Here is a 27,267-nt window from a genome sequence, read left to right as displayed (position 1 = left end):
TAGTCTGGTTTGTCCATGCTTCCTATGTAGGCCAGTGAAGCACGATAACAGCCGGCCTCATTCAAACTAGCAACTTGTAATTGAAAGACATAATTCACTTCACTGTTGGGAGAGTTATTTCTAGGCGCATAACCTTTGCTGTGGCTGCCCCCTTAATGGGTGGTAAGCCTTAGTCTTATGACGAATCATTGCAGCTGTGACTGAACAGAATGGAAGCCGATCTTCCCAGCCTGGATTGGAGCCAATCCAAACTTCCAGGAATATATGTACATGGTCCGACTGAATGATAATGTAAATGGATTTTTCCTCAAAGAACCAACCCAAGATATGCTAGCAGCCCAACTGGCAATGGCTAGCCCCGACTAAAACTCAAAATCCCTTTGGATTGAATTAATAGATCCAGAACCTTTTTCTTCAGGAAACTGTGAGCTCGCAATGCACCCAACACTTGTGTTGGACTGTGTGCCCCCGCCCAACCTCATGCAGAAATGGCAAACACTGGAACACTGGAGGCCGAACGCTGACCTGCTGAGTTGTTAAGCCTCTGTAGTTTTTGTTTACTGGTTCCGCGGGCATGGAAAAATAGTCACGGTTTTTGCCCCACTGAGTTTCGTTTTCTGCTCTTGTGTGGAGCATACTGTGGAAGAAAGGGTTGGTAAGTATGTTTAAATAAAAATGTAGGAATTCCTCGCCTAACCTCATTGTAGCCCCAGGTGTCCCAGTATCCCGGTTGAGTGGTCAACAATCTCTCCAGGTTGTGGGGTAAGTGACCTCCTTTACCACAGAACCGCGCCCCTGTTATGTTATTAGCACTTGATATAGCACAGCGATTCACACCCGTAGGTTAATCTCAGCTCTTTACTAACAGAGAGCCAGCAGACTGATTAAAACAGTGTACGAAAGTGCCCCTTTTCGACATGGTCACCCCCACGTTTTGCCTGGTATTTTATTTGTTTTAACCTGGAACTGCACAGCGTTTCTGCTAACCAGGTCCCCAGTGCCAGATCTCTTTCCTAAAACTGTGCAATTGTGCCCCAATTGGCAATACCTTTAGCACCCGATGTAAGTCCCTAGTACCCCTGGTACCTAGGTCAAATAGGCGAAAGAGGGTCCTTAAGGGCTGCGGCACAAATTGTGCTGCCTTAAAGGACCCCTCACCAAACACATAAAGAGACTGCAGGTTGTAAGTCTTGGTGCAGACCAAAGTGAAAATACAACATGGCGCACATCCTTGTGTCTGTAATGATCGCGGATGTTCTGCAGGAGCGTCCGGAGCCTTGGAGAAAAGTCCACAGTCGTCCCCCACGTTCCTCCGACTCTATCAAACTCTAGAGTACGGAGAACCCGCTGGGGAAAACAGGGAAACAAAACAAGGATAGGTGGGGGGACAGGTAGGTCTTGACGGATGATCCTGGCTGGAGGAACAGCAGGAAGTTGATGGTTCTTGGCTGGAAGAATGATAGGGCCTCTCAGCTGGAACACAAAGATGGTTATAGGAATATCTATATACCTCTACCCCTGACCCTTCTAGTCTCACACCCCAGGCACCTACCAGGGTTATCGCCAGCCGCTCTGGTAATAGTCTGCGGGAATAAGTAGGTATGGCTCTGCACGAAACACCTGTGATAAATCCCCAGAGTAGTACTCAATCTCACTTTGCGTAAGTAGCCACTTTTAGGGCTGTGGAAAACAGAGGCAGGGATCATAAACAAAGGAAGGATAAGATTCCACACTTGCATATAAGATGTTGAGGAAGAACCAGTACCTTGCTTCTTATGAATAACTATGGGAAACCTAACCCACTGCTCAATGGTCCTTGCAGTAATCACCACCTGACACCTGATACGTGTTCAAGAGGACGTAGGATAGGGATACGGAGTGGAGGTAAGGAAACTTAATACGTGGTAAGAACACAAAGTATGACTCCAACCATTCAAAAGACACGGAGTCGCCTTAACAGCAGGCTAAACACAACACAACTCAAGCCTAATAAGGCTTATTCTGGATTCAGCAAGAGAAGCAGTGAAGAGGGGGACCCACGAATCACCTACCAAACTCTGCCTCCCATGTAAGGAGTGTCGAGTGACGGGAGACCCCCACACTACTAACGTACAAGCAGACCTTACTTGGGAAGGACTTCGTCTGCCTCCACAGCAATGAGAGGTAGAAGGCGCAACACGCGCGGCCGCTCTTAGGGATAGACCACCGTTACGCTTCACCAGGACCAACAGCGTGACAACCACAGGAGCCGGGACTCGTCCGCGACTCGAAACGGGAAACAGGAAATGCGTCAACCGGAAGTCAGGCACAAATACACGGGACGGAAATGGGGCTCAGTGCAAGAACGCGAAGCGGCGTTTGCACGCCCTTCGCCGTTTAAATACTCACTGCCCTCAGGGGCATGACCGCGGGGCATGACAGTGTCCATGCCCACAAACACTGCATGCAGTATATGTAAGTCATCCCTACAGCAGACCTTACAGCCCTAAGGCAGGGTGCACTATACTACATGTGAGGACATATCTGCATGAGTATAAATGCCCCGGCGCTGGTCATCTCTATTGCTGTCAGTGCAAGTGAACAAGGAAGCCATTTTAAATACATGTGCTGGACACTAGTGAAAACGAGTTCCCCAGCTACATGATGGCTTCACTGAAAATAGGGATGTTCCCATACTGTATGTTTGTTTGTTGAGGTTTAGGATTTACCTGTACTATGAGTTTGGGGGGGGGGGAGGTTAGTTTTACAATCAATCACACTGTAAGGTAGGGGGTGAGTTTAGGGGATTGCTATGACATCGAAGACAGCTTGTGGCTGGGACGGATCCTTAGCCAGGATACCCATGAAGAGTCCAGTCTTGCTAGGGTAGGGCAGACAGCATCCGCCATGACGCATCCACATACACCGATATTCCCATCATGGAATGTAAACAGCTTTGGTAATAAGGTGAAGAGGAGTTGAGTGCTGAGAGCTGTTAATAGGAGTGAATCTGATGTTGTGTATTTGCTAGAGATGCACTTAATCGATCAGCAACACTGCGTTGTGCAGAGTGAGAGATTTACACTGGTGGGGTACACACAACACACTCTTGGCTCGTAGAGGGTGACTACATTGATAAGGAAAACACTCCCATTTCATATGCAGCACACTTGGACTGACACTTATGGGTGTTATATGGCGATTCTGGTTGAACAGGAGGGTGAGGTGATGCTGTTGGTCAATATTTACACCCCCCTGGACTGCACACAGAAGTGTTACGGAAAGTGGGTAACGTGCTGATGGAGGCTCCAACGGCATTAGTGTTGTTGAGTGGAGATTTTCACCTGGTGCTTGACTCGAAAAGGGACTGGATAAGCCCCAGGGCAGAGGGAGAGGCCACAAAAGGGAAGATGGATGGTTTTATTCAGGCACTGGAACTATGTGATGTATGAAGGACCCTCCACCCAGAGGATAGAGAGTACTCCTATTCTGGGGCACATAATATGCGTTCCCATCTTGATTAATATGATTTTTTTACCACTGGTAACTCGCTCTCTGGGATCCATGTCACGAAGGACCTCGCTAGGTGTATTAGTGACCTATCTCCCCTGTTGGTAACGTTAACAATTAGGGCGCAGAAACCAAGGGAATCATGGGGAATGGAAACATGGCATCTCGCCAACGAGTAGGAAGTCAAAGGCTTTGATTTGGTCAAGCACTTGGAACTTTTCTATGAGTCCCGCTTGCGTACCCCAGAGCGAGATGTATTGGCCTTTATTAATGAAGGCCCCCTGCGAAGGCTGTGGGGAGATCATATGGAAGAACTGGAGGCAGAAATTAATGTGGAGGAAGTCTCCTTGGCCATGGGACAAATGCAATCAGGGAAAGCCCATGGGCCAAACGGGTCCCTGACTGAGTAGTTTAAACTGTTTCAGAAGAGGACAATAGCTCCGCTTCATGCGGAAGATGTGCGGGCATTCCAAGAGGGGGAGGTGCCGGAGGATATGTGTGTGCAACAGTAGTACTGATTATGAAAAATGGTAAGCTCCCTAATAGGTGTCATTCCTACCAGCCCATATCACTGTTGAATATGAACGTTAAGATCCTGGCCAAAACATTAGCGGCTAGACTGGTGACATAATTAGTCCATCAGGACCAGAATGGGTTCATGCAAGGCTGATTGACCAAGCTAAATCTAAGACGGATGCATAATAATTGAGCTGTAGCCTGGAACTCACCAGCAGAGAGGTTAATTGCTTCTCTGAATGCAAACAAAGCCTTTGATTCATTTGAATGGACCTACCTTGTCAGTGTGAGGACTATGATGGGCTTTGTCCCGAAATACATAAGGTGGGTAGAATTGCTGTACAACTGGCCCACGGCAAGTGTGGGTGTTAACGGCCACACATCGTGTCGGTTTATTGTCCGGAGAGGCACACAACAGGATGTCCAATGCATTGCTTAAGATTTTCATGTTGGAGTTTATAATCGTTAATGGGTGATATGCCACCGGGTTCGTTGCCTCTCCCCCCGGCTTCAGTAGCATGCATATTTCGCCTTCCTGCAAGGTTGGTGAAAGGATCCCTGTTTGTTTGGCCTCGTTGAAAACTTCCAGGAGGCGAGCAAGCACCTCTGTTTGGAAGGTTTTATAGAATTCTGCAGGGAACCCGTCTCACCCTGGGGCGTTGGAGCAAGAAAGCTTAGTCAATGCTAAGAACATTTCTTCAAGTGTCAGAGGAGCATCCAGCTCGGCGTTTCATTCCACTGTTAGTTGCAGGATAGGCAGGCTCTCTAAAAAAAGGGATATATCTAGCCGGTATGACATTGGGGTCTGGGGAATATACATTCTGTAAGTGGGATTTGAAAGTGTCTGCTATGGCTTGCTGTGTGAAGTACCGCGTGCCCTCTGGGGAGAACTTCCTTGAAGGCTTCTCAGTCTGTGGCCCTGCGAGCTGTGGATCCCCAATTGATTCTGAAATATGTTGAGATAGCCTGCGCTAGTGATTCCCACCCTACAGGGTCTGTGAAAACCTCTGGTTGTAACCTCCAATATCTGCTGGTCAGTCTTAGCCCACCCTGATTCTATTCACAACTGACTGGGGATTGGTCGGATAGAAACCGTTCCAAATGCATTACTGCCAATCTGTCTTGTATGATGTAATCTGAACATAGTATTCTATCTAATCTGCTGTATGTATTGTGTGTTGCGGAGTGGGATGTGTATCCTCTTTGTGTCAGGTAGATGTGTTTCCATATGTCCGTGACCCCCTGTGCCCCCACAGCCGGTCGCTCCCACTCCACTGCTCTGCCGCCTACCTGCCTGACGCTGCCTAGCACCTAGCGCTGCCTACCGCTGCCTAGCGCCTAGCGCTGCCTACCGCTGCCTAGCGCCTAGCGCTGCCTACCGCTGCCTAGCGCTGGTTGGAGACCACCACTCACCTCCTCCACGCCGCCGCCTTCAGCCTGCTGCCTGCGACCTCGCAGGTACCGCCTGCCACTCTCTGCCTGCCGCAGCTTCCCCTTCACGCCCGCTGACCACCGCCGCTGACCAGGTCACGCCCCCTCCGCTTTTCCCGCCGCCGCTGCCCGGGTCTCCTCCTTCCTGCTCCCGCCTGCAGTCCCGCCTCCCCGCCCTGCCCATTGGACACCCCGCTCCCGCCTCCTGACTGACCCTCCCTCCCGGCTCCTTATTTAAGGGGACCGTGGCGGGCTGGTCAGTGTGACCCCCTGTGCCCCCACAGCCGGTCGCTCCCACTCCACTGCTCTGCCGCCTACCTGCCTGCCGCTGCCTAGCACCTAGCGCTGCCTACCGCTGCCTAGCGCCTAGCGCTGCCTAGCGCTGCCTAGCGCTGCCTAGCGCTGGTTGGAGACCACCACTCACCTCCTCCACGCCGCCGCCTTCAGCCTGCTGCCTGCGACCTCGCAGGTACCGCCTGCCGCTCTCTGCCTGCCGCAGCTTACCCTTCACGCCCGCTGACCACCGCCGCTGACCAGGTCACGCCCCCTCCGCTTTTCCCGCCGCCGCTGCCCCGGTCTCCTCCTTCCTGCTCCCGCCTGCAGTCCCGCCTCCCCGCCCTGCCCATTGGACACCCCGCTCCCGCCTCCTGACTGACCCTCCCTCCCGGCTCCTTATTTATGACGCCACCTCAGCGACCGCGCAGTGGACGCGCGCAGCGGGAGCGCCGATTGAGCGCCGAAGGTGCGCCAAAGGTAAGCCCGTCTGCGCCCGTCCGCGCCTGGACCGCGCCCAGCGCCAGACCCCCTGGCCCCCGCGCACGCCGGCCCCCCCGCAGGACCTACAACTTCGCCGCACTCATCGCACTCAAGACCGCCCGAGCCCCCGGATGCTACCGAGCATCCCCGCGCCGCACCCACGGACCCTTCGTCTGCAGATCCTGCAACTTCTCCTGCCTCCGAACATGCACCGCACCCACCAGGACTGGAAGCAACAACCACCTCAAGTGCATCATGCTCAACACCCGCTCCGTCCACCGCCACGCCGTGGAACTCTGGAACCTCCTCGACACCGCATCTCCAGACGTCGCCTTCCTCACAGAAACCTGGATGAACGCCTCCTCAGCCCCCGACGTCGCCATTGCCATCCCGGACGGCTACAAGATCATCAGGAAGGACCGCATCAACCAGATCGGAGGAGGCATCGCCATCGTACACAAGAGCACCGTTCGCATCTCGACTGACTCCATCGACACATTCAGCGCCGCCGAACACCTCCACTTCCAGATCCACACCGACCCCAAGACGACCCTCAGAGGCACCCTCATCTACAGACCCCCGGGACCGCGCGCACAGTTCTGCGACGACATCACGGACTTCATCAGCCCACACGCCCTCCCCTCCACCGACTACATCCTCCTCGGGGACCTCAACTTCCACCTGGAGAACAACAACGACCGCAACACCACCGCCCTGCTGGACAACCTCGCCAACCTCGGACTCAAGCAGCTGGTCAACACCGCCACCCACTACGCCGGCCACACGCTCGACCCTATCTTCTCCTCCAGCATGCACGTCTCCTTCAGCCACTCCACCGGACTCCACTGGACCGACCACAGCTGCGTCCACTTCAGCTTCGCAAAGAAGACGGTCCACCACCACCCGAAGCAGGTTCCTCACAGGAACTGGAGCAAGATCACCGCCGAACAACTCACCACCTCCCTCAGCCAGAACCCACCCGTCAGGACAACGGACCCCAACACAGCAGCCCGCAACCTCACGCAGTGGCTGACCACAAGTGCTGACGCCCTCGCCCCACTGAAGCACCCATTCACCAGGCCCAGAAGCAAGAAGGCTCCCTGGTTCACCGACGAACTCAAGGACTCCAAGAAAGCCTGCCGCACCCTCGAGAAGGCCTGGCTCCTCGACAAGACCGCCGACAACATGACCGCCCTCAAACTCGCCACCCGCAGACATCACCAGCTCATCCGCACCACAAAGAAGAAATCTCTGAAGGAACGACTGGACAAGAACGCCCATGACAGCAAGGAGCTCTTCCACATCGTCAAGGAATTCTCCAACCCCAGCACAGGCAACAACGACATCACCCCCTCACAGGACCTCTGCGACTCCCTCGCCTCGTACTTCCACCGCAAGATCGCCGACATCCATAACAGCTTCGGCACTCAACCCACGCACCCATCGATCAAACCCACGCACCCAGCCGCCATCCTCCAGACATGGACCAAGGTTACCACCGTAGACACGACAAGCACGATGAACACCATCCACTCCGGATCTCCGACCGACCCGTGCCCCCACCACGTCTTCAACAAAGCGGCCCCAACCATCGCACCCCACCTCCGAGACATCATCAACACCTCCTTCAACACAGCCACCTTCCCGGAAAGCTGGAAGCACGCCGAGCTCAGCGCACTACTGAAGAAACCAACAGCGGACCCGGCCGAACTCAAGAATTTCCGCCCCATCTCGCTCCTTCCCTTCCCGGCCAAAGTCATCGAAAAGGTCGTCAACAAGCAACTGGCCGCCTTCCTCGAGACGAACGGTTCCCTCGACCCATCGCAGTCTGGATTCAGAGCCAATCACAGCACCGAAACCGCCCTCATCGCAGCCACTGATGACATCCGAGCCCTGCTCGACAACGGTGAAACAGCGGCACTCATCCTCCTAGACCTCTCCGCTGCATTCGACACTGTATGCCACCGCACCCTAGTCCAACGCCTCAACGACACTGGCATCCAAGGGAAGGCCCTGGACTGGATCACTTCATACCTCTCCGGAAGGACACAGAGAGTACGCCTCCCGCCGTTCCGCTCGGAGGCCACCACAGTCATCTGCGGGGTCCCGCAAGGCTCATCGCTCAGCCCCACTCTCTTCAACATCTACATGAAACCCCTCGCTGCCATCGCTCGCAATCACAACCTGAACATCATCTCCTACGCCGATGACACTCAGCTGATCCTCTCCCTCACCAAAGACCCCGACACCGCCAAGGCGAACCTCCACGAAGGGATGAAAGACGTCGCCGATTGGATGAACAACAGCCGCCTTAAGCTGAACACGGACAAAACGGAAGTCCTCATCCTGGGACAATCGCCCGCCGCATGGGACGACTCCTGGTGGCCGCCAGCCCTAGGCACCGCACCCAAGCCAACAGACCACGCACGCAACTTGGGCATCATCCTGGACTCTTCCCTATCAATGACCAGACAAGTCAACGCAGTCTCCTCATCTTGCTTCCACACACTCCGCATGCTCCGCAAGATCTTCCAATGGATTCCGACAGAGACAAGGAAGACGGTCACCCAGGCCCTCATCACCAGCAGACTGGACTATGGAAACACCCTCTACGCCGGAACCACAGCCAAGCTTCAGAAGAAACTCCAGCGCATCCAGAACGCCTCCGCCCGAATCATCCTGGACGTCCCCCGACGCAGCCACATCTCGAGCCACCTGAGAGACCTACACTGGCTCCCTGTCAACAAGAGGATCACGTTCAGACTCCTCACCCACGCACACAAATCCCTCCACGACCAGGGCCCAAGGTACCTCAACAACCGACTGACCTTCTACGCGCCCACCCGCCAGCTACGTTCAACGAACCTCGCCCTCGCCGTCGTGCCGCGCATTCGGAAAGCCACCGCCAGAGGAAGATCCTTCTCCTACCTTGCGGCCAAGACATGGAACTCCCTGCCCACCCACCTGCGGCTGACCCAGGACCACCTCGCCTTCAGGAAACAGCTCAAGACCTGGCTGTTCGAGCAGTAGCAGACCCCCTTCCCCAAGCGCCTTGAGACCCTTCTGGGTGAGTAGTGCGCAATAAAAATGACATGATTGATTGATTGATTGATTGAGCCCCAGGTTAGTCATTACGCTCTGCAGCTTGGCCGTCATAATCGGTTTGGTGTTGTGCTTAGGGGGTGACCTATATAAATCCCCATCCAGGATACAATTGAAGTCCCCCATCCAGAAAACTGGGGTTTTTAATGTTCTGAGTCAGTAAGTCTTGTATTGTCTGGTCATTATTAGGTGCATAGGAGTTAATGAGGGTGATTGCTTTACCATCGAGGGACCCCTGCAATAGTACATATCTTCCAGTTAGGTCTGCTTCTGTGTACGTCATTGAGAATGGGACCTAAGATGCTACCCGTATCAGTGTGCCTCTGGCATAGGTAGAGTATGAGTGATACAGTTGGCTACGCCATTTCTTCTTAAGGCACGCTGCACCAGCATCTAGGTGGGTTTCCTGTAGGAGTGCAATCTTTATACTATATCGTCTAAGAAATGACAGCACTCTAACGCTTTTTGTACCAGCCCAGACCCCGGACATTCAAGGTCAACAGTTTTTAGGTGCTACCCATAATCTACTGGTGGCTGTTATGTCATGTACTACTCTCCCAGGAGAATGTTCATGTGTCTTGCCTGCCTTATAACAACTTTCACAACTCAATAGCCATAACGTTGGCCTTAAACAATTCCCCCCACCCACGGACACGAATAGCATAACATGTGGTCCATTTGCGTCGACCCACTCCATGTGAGAGGACTTGCATATCGTCCCATACCGTCCAACAGGGACAGAGTACAGATTTCTCCAATGAGTGAAAAAGAATGATAAAAAGATACAAACACCCCCCCCCCCCCGTCCAGGGCTCCCAGCCCACCTTCTGGTTGCAGACCCCGTTCCTCTTATCTCAGTATGCTAGGTCTGCCTCTCACTTATTTTGGCCCAAGTTCAGGATGCCTAATAGAACCTCCTCTCGAGAACATTTGATACCAGAGTTGTCCCATGTCTGCTTCTCAGCAGTCTATCAATTTAAAGGATACCGTTGGTCAAAGTTCTCAAGTTCACTTCAGTTTGCGCCGGGTCGAGGCCGGTCCTCAAGCACGTCCCCTCGGTTCCGAGTGCAGTCTCCGGCACACTCGTCATGTGCATGGTGCCATCTTCATTAATGGCGATTCTCTGTAAGCTGTCGGTTTGTCCGTCAGGGCCCACAGGAGGCCAGCAGCCACCGACGCTCCCGCCACCCCATTGCCCCCGCCATTCCAGGGGAGCACGGGTCCCCTGCGATCCAGCCCCGAGCGGTTCAGCGGTCTCAAGTCGGTCATGTCCAACCATGCCCAGACCTCCTCAGGGATACTAAAGAAATGCGATTTTCCTTAAAAGAGGACCTGGAGTTTCGCCAGATAAAGTAGAATATATTTGAGGTTTAAAGTTGCGGAGCGTTTGCTTCGCCGCATTGAAGGACTTGCGTTGATCCTGGACCATTTTTCGTATAATCCAGATAAATGGATATTCTGGCTCCCTCATTTTGAAAGGCGGGCGGTTCGGAGTATACAATCACTGTCTCTGTAGTTCAGGATTTTGGCTATTAGTGGTCGGGGCAGAGCACCTGGTGGTAGCAGTGGTGGCAGAGCTCTATACGTTCGCTCTATAACAAAATATCCTGAGAGGCCCTGTGGCGGCAGGACGGTGTGTACCCATTGTTCTAAGAATTGTTCAGGTGCATTGCCTTCCACTTTTTCAGAGAAATCCAGCAGGCGAATATTGCTCCACCCAGAGCGCCCTTCCGCATCCTCTACCCTTCGCTCCAAGTTTGCCGTCATCTGGGTGACCTGCTTCTTCAAGGTGGACACTTCCCCTTGTAGGGTCTGGATGTTGCCCTCAGCCGTGTGTAATTTGTCAGCGACCTTCCGCAGATCTGCATGTAGGAGATTCATGTCAATCGTTACAGCTTCCATTTTTGTCTCTTGGGTTGTGCGTGAGCCGTGGATTGTGACAAGGATTTCGGCTCTAGATGGTTCTGGATTTTCGTCTATCTCTTGTATTTCAGAGTCTGTCTCTCCTTGTCTTGTGAGCCTGTGGGGCTGCTGCCTCGCGGTAGTATACTGCGTGATCATGTTTGATGAATGAGGGAGCAGCATGCGGTCCGTCGCCATTCTGTCTCCGCTGGTCGGGCCCGCACCTTGCTCCGTGTGTCTCTTGAAGCCTGTGGATGTCCGAGTGTCTGGTGTTATGGACTAAGGCGTTGTTCCCTGCTCCCCAGTCTAAGTATGTACCCCTAGGGGACACAGCAGCCCTCTGTGATAGCAGTATGGCACGATCCGGTGTAACGCGGTCCCTCAGCACTAAAGTTCCAGGTGAGGTGGGCAGAAAAGATGAGGGAGGCCCCCACCAGCAGCACCCCTAAATGCTAGTTCCCAAGTGGTCTCTATCTACGTGGCTCCAGACCAGTTCGGGGGATCATGAACACCTCCTCCAGTGTTTTAGGCGGCGGGGCTCAAAGCAGGTTCTTGTTGCGGCAGGCATCCAGCCGACCAGCATGCCACCTTCAGGTACCACAAGCGTTTGAAACAGGGTGGAGGGGGGCGAACCACCGCATCACGATGCTTCCGGGCTTCTGAGGCGATGCCCTGCAGTACCTGGTCTGTCGGGCCTCTCCTCTGCTTCCCCCGTGTCACAGGATCAGTCGCGGTGGGAGGCGTTGTCGTTGTTTCTTCACAAGCCCGATGTCTGGGCCGCATGTACAGATTGTGCCTCTCAGCGGAACCGGGGAGGCGGTCAAAAGGGCTGCTGACTCTCCTCCGCTATGTCTGCCCTACGGAGGGCCACGTCACAGCTTCGGGATAGTGCCAGGGGGAGGGGGCTTCACCCACCCCCTCCGCGCCGTCAGGATGATCGGAGACAGGCCTCCTGGCCACACAGCAGGCCGGTACACCAGCAGCTCACGTGGAGACCCGACCCAGGTCGCCCCGACCAATGCCGCCTCCGCAGAGGTGAGTCAGGTCTCGCCCTCCAAGATCTCTCTCTGCTAGGCGCATTTAGGCATTTGCATGCCCAGTGAGGTAAGAATCAGAAACAATCTTCAGGATGAATGCAGGATTTTGTCGTAGGCTGGCCGTGAGCTACTGGGGATTATGTCCTGTCGGCCATGTTGCTCCAAAGGAGGGCACAGTTTATACCGATAAGAATGTTATATTAACCAGGATTGTGTTTGACCATGGGGAACGGGTGGTAGGTGGGTGTCATATTTGTATTGGTTTATTGTATTTGATGCAATAAAAAATAATAAACAATATAAAATAAAACAAACCCACACTGATGCCAGTGTTGGATTTATTAATACATGCACCCAGCAGGCCCTTTAGAAGTGTCCCCTGAAAATCTACCAGCTACTGGTGTGTTGATTGGTTTTTGCCAGCCTGCCACCAGAGACAAATCTCGTGCCCCCAGGTGTGAGGCCCTTCCTTTCAGGAGCAAAAACAACAGTTGATGGACAGAATGCAGAACAATGTCATACATTCACCTCAGTTCAGAGATCTGGGCTAAATCCATCGTTTTTTTGCTCACCATGCCATTCCAGTTTGAGCCCAGCCATATGCAAATCAGTCTTGACCCTGTGCCTCATGGGAACAGTCCAGCCCGAACTGCCAAGCCAGGTCCTCCCTGGACTTTGGTTTTGCTTTGTTTGCTCTAAGTTGGCAGGGTATGCCCAGACGTGGGTCCCTTGCTCACTTTGCCACTGGATTCAAGCTAGCCTGGCTGATGACGGCTGATTAGCCAGAAACCGGTCCCAGGATGCTTGTTTCCGGTCCAGGGAAGACATGGCTTGGCAGTTCTGGCTGGACTGCTCCCATGAGGCACAGGGTCAGACTGATTTGCATATGGCCATGTCTGAACTGGGGTGGTGGAGTGAGCTAAAGAAGGATGATGGATTAAACCCAGATCAGTTGACTGGGGGTGAGTGCTTGCATTGTTCAACACTCCGTCCATCATCCCCTTTGGTTTTGCTTTGTTCGCCCTAAGTTGGCAGGGTATGCCCAGACGTGGGTCCCTTGCTCACTTTGCCACTGGATTCAAGCTAGCCTGGCTGATGACGGCTGATTAGCCAGAAACCGGTCCCAGGATGCTTGTTTCCGGTCCAGGGAAGACATGGCTTACAGTCCCATGAGGCACAGGGTCAAACTGATTTGCATATGGCCATGTCTGAACTGGGGTGGCAGAGTGAACTAAAGAATGATGATGTATTAAACCCAAATCAGTTGACTGGGGGTGAGTGCTTGCATTGTTCAACACTCCGTCCATCATCCCCTTTGGTTTTGCCTTGCTTTCAGGAGGTCAGAGACAAAGCTTGTTTGGACAAAGGATGTTGACACCCCCTCCCACAGGATTACATGCCGATTAGCATTCCAAGGTAGGTGAAGCTTCAAAGAGCTCACCACCTTGGGTATGCAAGTATGGTTTCTCTCACAGGAGAGGACTCGGACCTCCTTTGTCCAGAGCGCTTTGGCACCTGCACAAGTGGTAAAATTAGCAAGTCAGATAGGCGTTTCCACCCTCAGGCCAGTACCACTGTTAGGTGGGCTACCTGATGTGGAGGTGACTTTTCAGAGTTAGCCATTTTGGTAATGGCTAACTTAGGAATTCTGGGACAGGGTTAGACCCACTTCCCACAGGAAGTGGTCTTATAGGGGGCGTAGTGACCCCATTGGCTACTACCCTATACTCTCCCAACACCACTAAACTCAGTATTTAGGGGAGTCCCTAGCACCCGAAGATCAGATCCTGATGACTTCGAAGATGAAAAACACTGAAGAGCCGCGAAAGCAGAAGAGTGAAAAAGAGCAACTGATTTGGCACCAGCCCTGCCTGCATGTCCGCTCTCCCCCATCAAACCTGCGCCAAAGATGTCTCTTCCTGCAGCTGTCGTGCCTCCAAAGCCTGAGAGGACAGCCTGCGTTCAATAAAGAATCAAGAACTCCAGTGAAGCAGGGGATCTGCTCGACTGCATCCGGCAGGCACCCCATGAAGAACCAAGAGGACTCCGGAACCGCCCAAACCCGACGCCGTCAAGCACGATTACACCCGAGCCCATGTCGAAGTGGGCCAACAGTATCAGCGTGGTCCCCAAGCCCTCAAGAGATAGGGTCCACTTTGGTTTCACCCCTCGTGAACTCTGACGTCGACTGCAGCCTCTGTTTGCAGGCGCCCTCAATCGGGAGGCGCTACTGGGTGAAGAAACCCGACACCTCAAAGACCCTCTGCACCCGGCCGCCCAAGCCTCACGAGAAGAGGACCACCGGTGTCCTCACGTCAGCTAACATCAAAAGACTTGAGGTCTTTACTTGGTTCAACACAACTGGCCTCCCAGTCCAAACCTACAACTTCTTCCCCCGCAGACCGATCCCCATTGAGTAACATTGGGCACCCAAAGCTGTTTTATACACCTGCACTTGGCCACCCTAGTGCCGCTGGAGGTGACCTGCTGGTTCTGCCTAGGACCTTGCCTGATACTCACCTTAAGTCCCGGAGATTGGTCTCTTAAGTCGCTGCACTGCCCTGATGTTGCTGACAAATCAAGGAGGACCAGCATGGTAGGAGTGTTAGCGTCGATAGACAGTGATAGTATCAGAAACCGCTACCAGTGCAGTCTCAATGCTATGAAACGCTCTGAATCCAGATTGAGACAAATCAAGGACCTCATGATCTTCCAAATTTGCAGTAAGCTGTTTATTTATCAAGCTTTCCAAGATGTTTCCTTAGAGAGAAAGAAGCAAGATGGGGCGATAATTGGCGAGATTCCGCAGATCTACATTAGGGTTTTTTTTTTTTAATATAGAAAAAACCAGAGCAGCTTTCCAGGTCAACAGAAATTTGGCACTGTCCAAGGATAGGTTAAAAAAATATAGAATGGAAGGTGCAATCAAGCTCAATGGGCTAGCAGTAATTCTGGGAGGACACAAATCAGAGGAGAAATCTGATTTAGCATTTTCGAATAGCCCATGAATTTGGTCTAAAGTAAATGGTTCAAACCTGTTCATATAGAATGTGGTGTCAGGAGAGGGTGAAATAAAGCTAGATAGAACATCTAACTGACTAGAAAGATAAGTAAAGTTATGATTTATGATTTTTATTTTCTCCTCGCCACCCACCTCAGAAGGAGTTCCAAGGCAGATGTGCAGTAAGGTGCGGAAAGGAAGCCGGGTGCTTGATAGAGTGGGGTTCATTAATTTTAGAGCAAAACCCTCATGTCATGCTTTGCTTAACAGCCTTGAGACACTATATTGAACGAATAATGAGCATTATTTAAGGAAATTTAAAGAAACATCTAATTAATTCCAATTGGAAGAACAAGAGTGGTGGATGGGATTATGCGGCTAATGTATGGAGGCAAATAACCTAATTGACCTTGTGAAATAAGGAGGGGAGTTCACATTCAAATAGAGGAAGTTTAATCAACTGAGAAGTGATAATCCAAGAGAGAGTGTTTATTGTGATTGATTCCATAAATTCATGATATATAACAGTGACATAGGGAAGCATATAGGGCTATTGCGTTTACCAGATCTTGGGAGTCATGAGGAAGACAAATAAACCCAGAAGTCATAAGGGAAAAGGGAAGGTGAAAAAGCAATTCAAAGGGAAAAATGAAGTCCTTGAGAAAGGATTAAAGTCAGACTTGCAGGAGAAAGAGGGGAGTGTACTAAGAAAATATCTAAAGACCTGACCAGTAGGCAGGCTGGTTCACCCTCGGGGAAAGAAGGAGAGCAGGAACATGCAACAAGGGAGAGATATATACTGAGAGATATATACTGTAATCTACCTCTGAACTACAAGACGGATCTCACTGATATCCAAGGTGTAAAATTATACCTGGAGTTAGATTATCCCAACTTTGAAAATGATAGTGATATTGACTAGGATAAATTATCCCACATACCTGGAGGGTCTTATGTTAGAATGTTCATGGACTGAAGAGGCTCATAAAATTAGGAAATAGTAATAAATATAAGCAAGGTTTCAATATATTATGTTTTCAAGAAACTTTGGTGTGTGGGGATTCCAGCCATTTTCCAGTGTCCAATTTGTGTACGTATACTCACCAGCGTCCCCTAACAAACAAGAGAGACCATCTGGGGTCTTGTGAGTATGACAAGTATTGCAAGGGACGTTAGTATTTTAGAAAACAAATGCGACCGGATCCAAATTAAAGAGGTGAGACTTTTCACAAATTCTTCTCAGTTGCATTCACTTATACTGGTAAACATGTACATGGCATTGGGAGATAAGAAAAACAATGCTATCCGTTAGTAAAATTAGAAGATTTCTGTGCCTTATTAATGTATACTACTCAGAGATTTTTGCCTATTACTGATTTTAATGCTAAATTGTAAGAAAAAGATGAAGTGGCAAAGGAACATGAAATACCTCCAGCAGTATTCAAACACCAATCAATTTCCAGGTTTGATAACACATTTAAGGAGGTGTTAATCAATTTGGGGCTGATTTGCCTCAATATGTGTTTATTTATTTATTTTTTTAAATAACTTTTTTATTGAAAAGAAAGGCATGTTACATTGGTAAGGCAATGGTAAACAAGTTATCCTTATAGGTTACACATTAACTGGTTCTTTGTGGTGCACACATCCCAACATTTGATTGACAATATTCATCGTGTAGTGTCAAGTCCCCCCTTTGATATCTTCTCTGACTCTCGGTGGTTCACAAATCTCTCCCCTGTAAACGTTCCACTGCCCCCATATCTGTGTTCATTTATTCGGGCACCCCCTGGCTTCATAGATGGATTTTTCTGTCACCATACACCAGTCCATATCATTGGCCCAATCTACTATGTTTGGTGGCTTCGGAGCCCTCCACAGCCGTGCAATATTTCTTTTTGTGGCCATAAGCCCAAGTGTGACCCATATTCACTCCCTGGAGTTCAAGTCTGTAGGGTCCCAAATATTCAACAATGCTAACTTAATATTACAGTGGATCTGTTGCCCCAGTGCTTCCTCCATTCGGCGTACCACCCGTTCCCAGTATCTCTGGATCACTGCACACTCCCAGAGAGTGTAAATAAATGTGCCCTGCTGCCCACATTTTCATACACAGCCATCATCCAGGGTGTAATCCATGTTAACCAGCAAAGGCCCTGATAAGCAGGCTCTATGAAGAAGTTTTAATTGGACCAAGCGGAGCCGAGAGGAGATGGCCACCTCACGAGGGGAAGCCACCGCCGCCTGCCACTCCTCATCATCTAGACTCGCAACATCGTGATCCCATTTGGGTCAGAGTATCCGCCATATTGTTGATGAGCTTTCTATAGATAAGGGATATGGCTGTTTCCAGTAGGTCACGTCTAGTATCCTGTCTTTAAGTGGGGAGGATTCAGGGAGGGCGCCACCCCTGGGGAGAACCGCGAGCAGGGCATGTCTAATTTGAAGATATCTAAAATATTCGGACTGGGCTAGTTCGTACTCTTGCTGCATTCGGGAAAAGGGAACCACCTCACCCGATTTCCATAGGTCACCTACCCTGGAAATGCCTATAAGGTCCCATTTATCGAGCCCTTCGAACGGATCAGTCTACCCAATTGTTCAGAGTGCCAAAGTGGCATGGCTTGCGTGAGTTTACCCTCCCAGTCCAGACTCCTAGTGGCCACCCTCCATATATTCACTGCATGCCCGGTCAGGCCGATCAAGACAGGTCTCGAAGATCGTATGTATAACGCACCCTCGAAGCCGTACCCGGGAGGAGCCACCTATCAATTTGAAAGGCCGGGTCATCCTTTGGTCTATAAGTGCATTGATTGATCGCTGCAAGTTGCGAGGCCCAGTAATACTTTTTGATATCCGGGAGCCCAATACCCCCATCAAACCATCCCAGCGTAAGTTTGTGTGTTGCAATACGGGGTGGTTTGCCCTCCTACAGTAGATCTCGAACAATGCCGTCAAGGACCCTGAAGTACGAGGCGGCGACCCGGAATGGGGTATTCTGTAGTGCATATAAAAGTCTAGGAAGGGACATCATCTTGAACAGGGCTGCGCGTCCCAAGAGAGTCAACGGGAGCAACTTCCAGTGTTGAACATCCAATATGAGACGCACCAGAGGCGGCAGAAGATTATTGTCGTAAAATCTAGATAGATCTTTAGAGACCCAGATTCCCAAGTATTTGAAGCTATCAGCAGCCTCCGCTAGTTGGGAGTGAGGGCTGCTTGCCATAAAGGACATAGAGCACTGACTTAGACCAATTTATCGTATATCCTGCAAACCTACCAAATACGCGGAATATGTCCAAGACCACATTGAGGGATGCCGCCGGGGAGGCCAAATAAAGCAGAATGTCGTCCGCGTAATGCAGTCCTCCCAGCCGGACGTCCACTTAAAGCCCCTGATGGCGGAGTCTTGTCGGACCCACGTCACCAAAGGCTCCAGGGCCAGAGTAAAGAGAAGCGGTGACAAAGGTCAGACCCAAACCCCAATTTGCGGAGTACATCAAACAAGTAGGGCCATTTGATTGTGTCAGAAGTTGATGCAGCATCCAGGGACACCACGACTGCATCCTCTCGGATTGTATCCACCCGGCACAGCACTCCATGAAGCCTGCGCAGGTTGATGGGGTATTTCTCGTGGGAGTAAACCCAGATTGGTCCGGATGGAACAGGCAGGTTAGGACCCTGAGCAAACGAGTGGCAAGAACCTTCGCCAGAATTTTCGCTTCACAGTTGAGCAGTGAAATGGGTCTATAGGACGAACATTTGTTGGCTGGTTTGCCCGCTTTATGAATGACAACAATGTTTGCCAGCCTCTGATCCTCAGGAAGGATACCCCCTTCCTACTTTCTCTGTACATTTCGTCAAGAAAGGGCACAGTCTTGCTCGCCGTGAGTTTGAACAATTCTATGGGGATACCATTGGGACCCGACGCCTTCCCCCCCACGCAGGTCGTGTATGGCTTTTTCAAATTCTGCCACTGTGATATCAAGATTGGTGCATTCCTCCTCGATAGGGAGTGGCATTGAGATATCACGTAGGAGAGAGGCAGCTTCCTCCTCGGTATATGTCGTGCACGACGTGTAAAGCAACTGATAATATTGGCCAAACGCATACGCTATTTCTTGTGGTGCCATAAGACGGGAATGTGAGTCTGTTTCGAGCTCTAACACAACGCGCTGCGCCCTGTCCCTGCGATCTAACCAGGCCAGTAGTTTGCCCGCCTTGTCGCCTATGTCGTAAATTCTACCTAGCGTGGCCCGGTGGTGTGTCTTGGCAGCCTCTGTAGCTAGATCAGAGAATTCCTTAATTCTTTTTTTTTTTAAACATATTTTATTTGTCAAAAGCACATAGAAAGTGGAGCTCTGTGACCCAGAGACTTCTGTAGCATCAATATACATTATTATGCCTTTGACACTTTTTTCGTAAACATAAAAGAATGTTGAAAGGAATTGCAGTTAAATCAAAACAAAAAGGAAAAACATACAACACCCCCCCACCCCTCTCCCCCATCGCACTGTCAACCATGCAAGATCAATTTGTACAGTCAAAGCCACAATCCTACGTTCACTACGGTTCACTTCCAAGAAGCGTCTATCCCACCAAGTGTATGCACAGGACACCTCAGGGAAAAGGGCAGAAACTAGAGCCGGTCTGGGCACTGGGCTGGAACAGGCTCCAAATTCAGGCCCCAATAGTCCGCCCAGCGTTTCCATATTTTGTAGTGTCTACGAGGGCACCCCCTCGCAACAAAGACGGGAGCCTCTAAGCCCAGACAAAAGTCTAGGCCTTTCTTCCAAACAGAAACGGAGGACGCCACTGTCGCCTTCCAGGCCCTAGCAATGTCACGTTTGGCCAAGGTAAAACTCAAGAGCATAAGATGGCGTTTGTAAACATTGCCCCCGATATCATCCATGATGTGCAGGAGAACCAGCTTAGGTGAACGGGGGAGATTCCAACACAGAACCTCCGACAGGCAGGTCATTATTCCGCGCCAGCGCGGAACAGTCCCATATGGTATGAAGCAGGGTGCCCTCTTCATGCATGCAGCGAAGACACACCGGGGAAGCCACCAAACCCGCCCTGTACAGCCTGACTCTAGTAAAACACACCCTGTGGAGGTATTTAAACTGGGTGAGCCGAAGGATCATTGCAATGGCAGCTCCACAGTATACGCTGGATCCGACCTACCCCCATACCACCATTCATTAAGGACCAACAGGTGCTAAGCCATATAGTACGAAAGAATATCAGAAGTCGCAAGCCCCCTACAATATGTGGACTGAAAACAGGTACGTACGACCACCCTAGCCGCCCCGCCACCCCATAGAAACTGGCCCATGGCCGTATTAATCTGACGGAACCATCTAGGAGAAATAGGATATGGATGGTTCTGTAGCTGGTATAGTAGACGCGGAAGAGAGACCATCTTGAAGATGGCCGAGCAACCATAAATAGACAAAGTCATGTGGGACCAAGCCCCAATATCCTCACGCACTCTATTCCACACCGGCACCAAGTTTCTGTCCCATGAAGTTGGCTGCGAATCGGATAGAAACACGCCCAGACATTTCATCCCCCCGTGCAACACCTGCACCGTGGAGGCCCATGAACCAAGATCGACCCCCCCGCCCAGGACCCAAAGGGTAGACTTCCACGGGTTCATGTAAAGGCCGGAGGTCTCACCAAACACCTGAATGATACGCAACAGCCGTGGGCCAGTCCTGTCTAAGTCGGTAAGGAAAAACAACACGTCGTCGGCATACAGGACTATGCGATCCGACAACCCATCAGCCCATTCTAGAAAAAGTCACTTGAGCGTCCATCCGCACCCAGGCAGCCAGGGGCTCCATGGCTGTAGGAGAGTAGGATCTGCACTTATGTTGCCCCCACTTTTTTTCTGATGTTAACACTGATTTCTGGCTATAGTCTAGCGGGCCCCTGCCAATCAGGGCCCCAGCCTCTCTGTTCTCTCTAAACAACTTGGGGCGCATATTAGATGCACTAGTGATTGGATACTGTGGTACCTTATGAGCCCCTAGTATATGGTACCTTAGGTACCAAGGGCATAGGTACTTCACAGGCCTACCAGGGGCTGAAGCATGTATTATACCACCCCTGGGAAGCAGACTAAATCTGACACCACAGGCCTGCTACTGCAGCCTGGGTGAGGTAGTGTTAGCACTCCTCACTGAGATATAGGTACACTATATCTCTACCTACACACACATATAAACCTACCAGTCACCTCCAAGGCAGGCTCTACCTTTGGAAGACTGAAGAATCTTCCTTGGAGTCAAGGAGTGACTCCCCTGCTTGGCAGGCACCAAAACTTTGAATCAACGGTCACAAACTTTCCCGCTCCTGCCGGAGTTACGAAGTCCCTGCAGCACCGGAAGTGGATTTCCTGACTTCTCTAAGGCCATCGTGAGTCCCCAGCGACGCTGAGGCAAGTGGACCCCATGAGTGACGAGGAACTTCAATACCTGGGTACCGGGCACTATTTTCGAGTGCAACCCCTTCACGACGTTCTACGAACTTGTGCATTGGACCACATGTGGTCCAAGCCTCCAGCAGGATTTCCTCTGAAGATCAGAGGCCTACCTCGTCCTGAGTAACCGTGGGCTCCTGGTGAGTGAATCCTCCCGAGGCGTCTTCGCGATCCCTTGCCGGTTGGCTTGTGGGTCCCCAGAAGACTTTTCTACAAATCCAAAGGGCTCCCCTGGTTGCCCCAGGCCTGCCCTGACTTACCCTCGCTGGGTGAGTCCCTCAGACCTTGCTGGTCTGCACCGCTGACTTTTTACACTTTCCACGAGACTTGGTGTTACCAAGGCTTGTTGCCTCCAATCTGGTCACCGACACCGCAGTAAGCTGCAGACTTCGTGGGACACGCCGAATCCAGCTCCTGGTCGTCGTCGACACCTCCTGGACCTCGTGGCTGAAAAGTCAAGACACCCTTGATCACCTGAAATCCCCCGATGACTGTGGGCATCCAGATTCCTTGCCCCGGGTCACTACCAAGTGACTTTGAACACTGTCTCCTCTGCTTTAAGGTCTCCTTTCTTCTGAATCCAGCCTTGGATTTCACCGGACACTTCTCCTGTCTTCACAAGCAGCAAGTCTTCTTTGGTTCCCATTGAAAACGACGCCACGGCCCGACACCAAAAGACACCTATGCACCCGGCTTCCCTGGGTGAGGTAACTCCAGCACTATGGTGCTCCTGTGTGTGTTGGCTCTAGAACTACTTACCCTGTAAGTGACTTGCTTGTAGACTCTCCCAAAGTATCCTAAAACTTTAAAATTCCAACCGCGACTTGCTACATTGAGGTCTATTGGGATCCGCGGCTGTGTTCTCACACTGCATGCGTCTCCCGTGGGTCCCTTACTTACCTGCATTGGGTGAATTAGTGAGGCCCCAGCGCTTCTGAAGGCCCTAGGCCTTGTCCCTTCGCAAGTCGATATTCCTAAGTCTCTTTTTTAGTATATGGTCTGGTACGCCCCTAGAGCCCCAGCCATATAAGTGCTTAACTTGTTGTGAAACGTTGATTTGTGCATATGTTCCTGACCTCTAATCTCATAAAGAGATTAGTAGAGTGTGTCTAGTAATAAATACATATATATACCTGTGTGATGTCCTTTCATTTAGTAATTCAGGAGATTATAAGGTAAAACAAGCTGCTTTACATTCCTCTAAAGACTTAGCCTGAAGGCTGCTCTCCACAGGTACCCCTAGGATAGCTTTCTTTGAAAGGTTGTCTTAAACCTATCTGCCATAAGAGTCGAATTGTACTGGTGCAAGGTGGCCACTTTAACTAGTGACCAGCATATACCAGGCCAACTGCTCACATTGGTGGGCAGCGTGTGGGATTCCAGATTGCCATTGTTTTACCAGAAAATCTCTATTTGAATTACTAACTGAAAACCACTATAGGTACTCAAGGTACATATAAAGTCAGGCTTAGTATCAATACGTTCTACTGAACTTAGAGCTGTGTGTCAAGGGATAGCACACCCTTTCTACAGCTCAAGCTAGGATCAGTAGGCCACAAACTAGTGTAGGTAGTGCAGCACTGCACAACACTAGAATGTCCTTAAAGGGTGGAGCCAGTGGGTCCACTCAGCCTCAGTATAAGGACATGACTTTCTTTGACTTGAAAGCCATGTGTGCTGCAAGGCACCTGAAGCTAGGACAGAGTCCCTCCACACTACACCTGATAGATCTGCTGACAGCAGATGATCTTAGATTAGCTCTAGGAGCTAATAGGTCTGAATCAGGGGGTGGGTCAATTACAGTGTCTGGGTCAGATGATGAAAATCAAGATGACCTGGACTCTGTGGTTGAAGGGCCAGATCCACAAGGATCTGAAAAGGACAGAGGAATGCTCCCTAAGAGAACTGACAGAGTGGAGGAGAGGCCTAGGTCCCCTTCTAGGGAGTCTGACCAATCCTATCACTCTGGCAGAGAATCTGTCCAGCAGAGGAACTCATACTTCAGATTGCTAAATCTCTTCTGACACCTACTATATCTTTACCGATTCTAGACAATGCCCAATCCTGGTGTAATCAGCTTGCAGATTTCTTCTCAGTAAAAATTCAAACCATCTACAAATCCTTCCCCCCAGAAAGAGATTTACAGCTGTTCCACCAAATTGATCCGACTCAGGAACAAGCTCTTCTGGAAGAACTTCCTCTCATAGATGAGTCCTCTTTGGCCGAAATTTTAACTCATCTTAAATCTGGCTCCCCTTCTGACCCTGCCCCTCCTACTGTTCTCTTTAAAATTAGGAAGACCATCTCGTCAGCTTTGGTTGATCTGATCAATGCATCTTTCAGTACAGGTATTGTACCTACTCTGTGGAAAAGGGCAATGGTCAAGGCCCTGTTGAAGAAGCCTAACCTGGACCCGGAGGACTGGTCGAATTATAGACCCATATCCCTGCTTCCTGGTGTCTGTAAAATAGCCGAGAAACATGTAAATTCTGTTTTATCCAGCTTCCTCGAAAAGAATGATTTGCTGCACTCCTCGCAGACCGGCTTTAGGTCGCAACAGGGTACTGAGACCGCGCCCTTGTCGGTTGTGGAGGAATCCAGGAAGATCCTAGATAACGGAGGCTGCGCTGCAATTATTTTACTAGACCTCAGCGCAGCCTTCGACGCGGTTAACCACTCGCTCCTGATCAACCGACTCCAAGGTATCGGGGTTGGGGGTGCTGTATTGAAATGGCTTCAGTCTTTTCTAGAAGACAGAGTCTTCTCTGTCTTTGTGGAGGGCTGCACCTCTGACCCAGTAGCTCTCTCCTGCAGAGTCCCTCAGGGCTCCGTATTGAGCCCCACCTTGTTCAACGTCTACCTGAGTTCATTGGCAAGCATCGTCACCCCATTTGGGGTGCAGATTGTCGCCTATGCGGATGATACTCAGTTAGTCGTCTCTCTGAACAATAATGACAACTTAGGAGGGGCTCTCATGTCCTGTCTGGAAATAGTGGCCAGCTGGATGGATGCCTCTTATCTGAAGCTTAACGGAGCTAAAACAGAAATTATGCTTCTTGGTAAGGCAACCCCTCTGAATATTGATTCCTGGTGGCCTGTTAGCCTTGGACCCTCACCTACCCCAAAAAAATCCATAAAAAGTTTAGGAATTGTTTTAGATGCCAACATTGACTTTAAGGAACAGGCGCGGAAAGTCGCAGGCACCTACTATGGCCTTCTTCGGATGATTAGGAGGATCCTTCCCATCCTCCCATTTTTGGCCAGAAGACTGTTGGTACAAGCGCTTATCCTGTCAAGGTTGGACTATGCGAAAGCCATATATCTCGGAGCTCCGCTGTCCACCATTAAAGTACTGCAGACGTTACAAAATTGTGCAGCACGGCTTCTGCTGAATATTCTGAAATGCTTCTCAGCCAAATCTGCTTTGTCCTCACTGCATTGGCTTCCCATTCAGGAGAGGTTCCAATTCAAATCCATGTGCATTGCACACAAATCTCTGACTGGAAAAGGATCTAGGTTGGTCCAGGCTATGGTTCACCCTTATCAACCACAAAGAACCTCAAGATCAGAGGGCAAACATCTGCTAGTAGTTCCTAAAGTGAAACGCACTAGATGTGGAGGCCGTATGTTTTCCTACTGCGTCGCCAAACTTTGGAATATGGTCCCCCTTCACATTCGGTCCCAAATTAACCTCTGTCACTTCGTAAACAGCTAAAACCCCTTCTTTTTCCGTGAAGTGTTACTACTGAATCTAGTGTCTTTCTAGCGCGGGGATGCCTTTGGGTAACCAGGCGCTCTATAAATGCTTCTTCATTCATTCATACTTTAATAGAAGAGAGACCTCCTCTGAAAGAATGTACAAATTGCTGCAGTATGAGGAAGCAAGATTTGCCCTCAAAACCAAGCAGTTGGCATTAGATAAAGAAGCCTTTGAGCTCCAGAGAGCTTCTAGAAGAGAGGGGTTAGATACCCCTGGTGGCAGCAACAGTGTCCCTAGAGTCAGAGAATACATTCCAGACCATAGGAACCTGTCCAAGGTTGTTCCTCCCTACCAGAGTGGAGCTGATATCCATAAGTGGATAACTGCTATGGAAAGGGCCTGTAGAGTACAACAGGTCCTCCAAAAGCAGTGGGCAGCAATCTTGTGGCTCTCCTTTTCAGATAAAGGTAGAGACAAGCTCCTCACTGTTAGAGAAGAGGATGCTGATGATTATGAAGTCCTGAAGAGTGCACTGATAGATGGGTTTGGCTTAACCACTGAGCAGTACAGGTTGAAGTTCAGAGATGCACAGATAGCACAGACTCAGGACTGGACTGACTTTGTAGATTGTGCAACCAAGGCTCTGGAGGGTTGGCAGGTTGGTAGTAGAGTTACTGATTTTAAGGGATTGTATAATCTTAGGATGAGAGAACAGATCCTTCATAATTGCCAGAACCAGTTGTTGCATCAGTACCTGGTGGATTCTGATCTGACGTCTCCCCAAGAATTGGGAAAGAAGGCAGACAAATGGGTCAGAACCAGGGTGAGGCAGAAACCCCAGAACCAAGGGGGTGACACCAAGAAGCAAGATCCTAAAGGCTCTGAGAAAGGTGGGGATAAGTCAAAACACCAGAAGTCTTCACAAGGGCCCCAAAAATCTGCATCTGGTGGGGATTCACAGTCTAACAAGGGAAAAGGCCAAAAGAAGCCCTGGTACAAATTCTGTAAACAGAAAGGGCACTGGACTTCTGACTGTAACAAGTCCAAAGATCAAACCACCACAACTCCTGCCCCTAAGGCATCTGTTCCCCCTAGTTCAGTAACTGGTGGAGGTGGTACTCAGAATAAGGGTGTAGTAGGGTTGACCCTGGGTTCTGAAGTGGACTCTGGCCTAGTCAGAGTACCCACTCAGGCATTGCTGATTTCTGATGGAGACATTGATATGTCCTTCCTAGTGAGCCTCAGTAATCTGGGCAAATACAAACAGCAGCCTGTAATAAATGGCAAACAGGCTTTGGCATTTAGGGACACAGGTGCTAGTGTCACCATGGTGGCAGAGGATCTTGTGGACCCTGGACAGATCATCCTGGGCGAAATGTACCAGGTTACCAATGCAAGCAATGTCAGGACCAATCATAGTCTGGCAGTTGTGAATTTCTCCTGGGGAGGGGTAACTGGCCTCAAGAAGGTAGTAGTCAGTGCAGACCTCCCTGTCGAATGTCTATTGGGCAATGATCTAAAGACTTCAGCCTGGTCTGAAGTAGAGTTATGGACTCATGCTGAGATTTTGGGCATCCCTGCAGAGGTATATGCTGTGACCAGGTCACGGGCCAAAATGCATCAAACTGAACCAGCTCTGGATCCTGAAACTATGGACCAGATGCTTCCCAAGAAGAGGAGCAGTGGGGTTAAGGCAGTGCCTTCCCCTCTGTCTCAGATCACAGATTCACCTCTTGAGGGAGGAGAAGCAGATCCTGACGAAGGAACTGCCCCAGAGGGACTTGAGCCTGATCAGGTTGAGTTCTTGGGGGTAGGGGAACCTTCTAGGCCTTCTAGGGAAGATCTG

At 50.6% G+C, this 27,267-nt stretch overlaps 1 protein-coding gene across 4 annotated transcripts in view; it reads right to left on the bottom strand.

The window, feature by feature from the left end:
- Positions 1-27,267, bottom strand: part of BCORL1 (BCL6 corepressor like 1) — a 1,042,621-nt gene that overhangs the window by 875,830 nt on the left and 139,524 nt on the right. The gene's annotated exons all lie outside the window — the stretch shown is intronic.

The sequence above is a fragment of the Triturus cristatus genome, chromosome 5_2 (assembly GCF_964204655.1).
Source record: "Triturus cristatus chromosome 5_2, aTriCri1.1, whole genome shotgun sequence".
In the NCBI taxonomy this organism is placed as follows: domain Eukaryota; kingdom Metazoa; phylum Chordata; class Amphibia; order Caudata; family Salamandridae; genus Triturus; species Triturus cristatus.
This window is presented reverse-complemented; position numbering and strand designations above follow the sequence as displayed.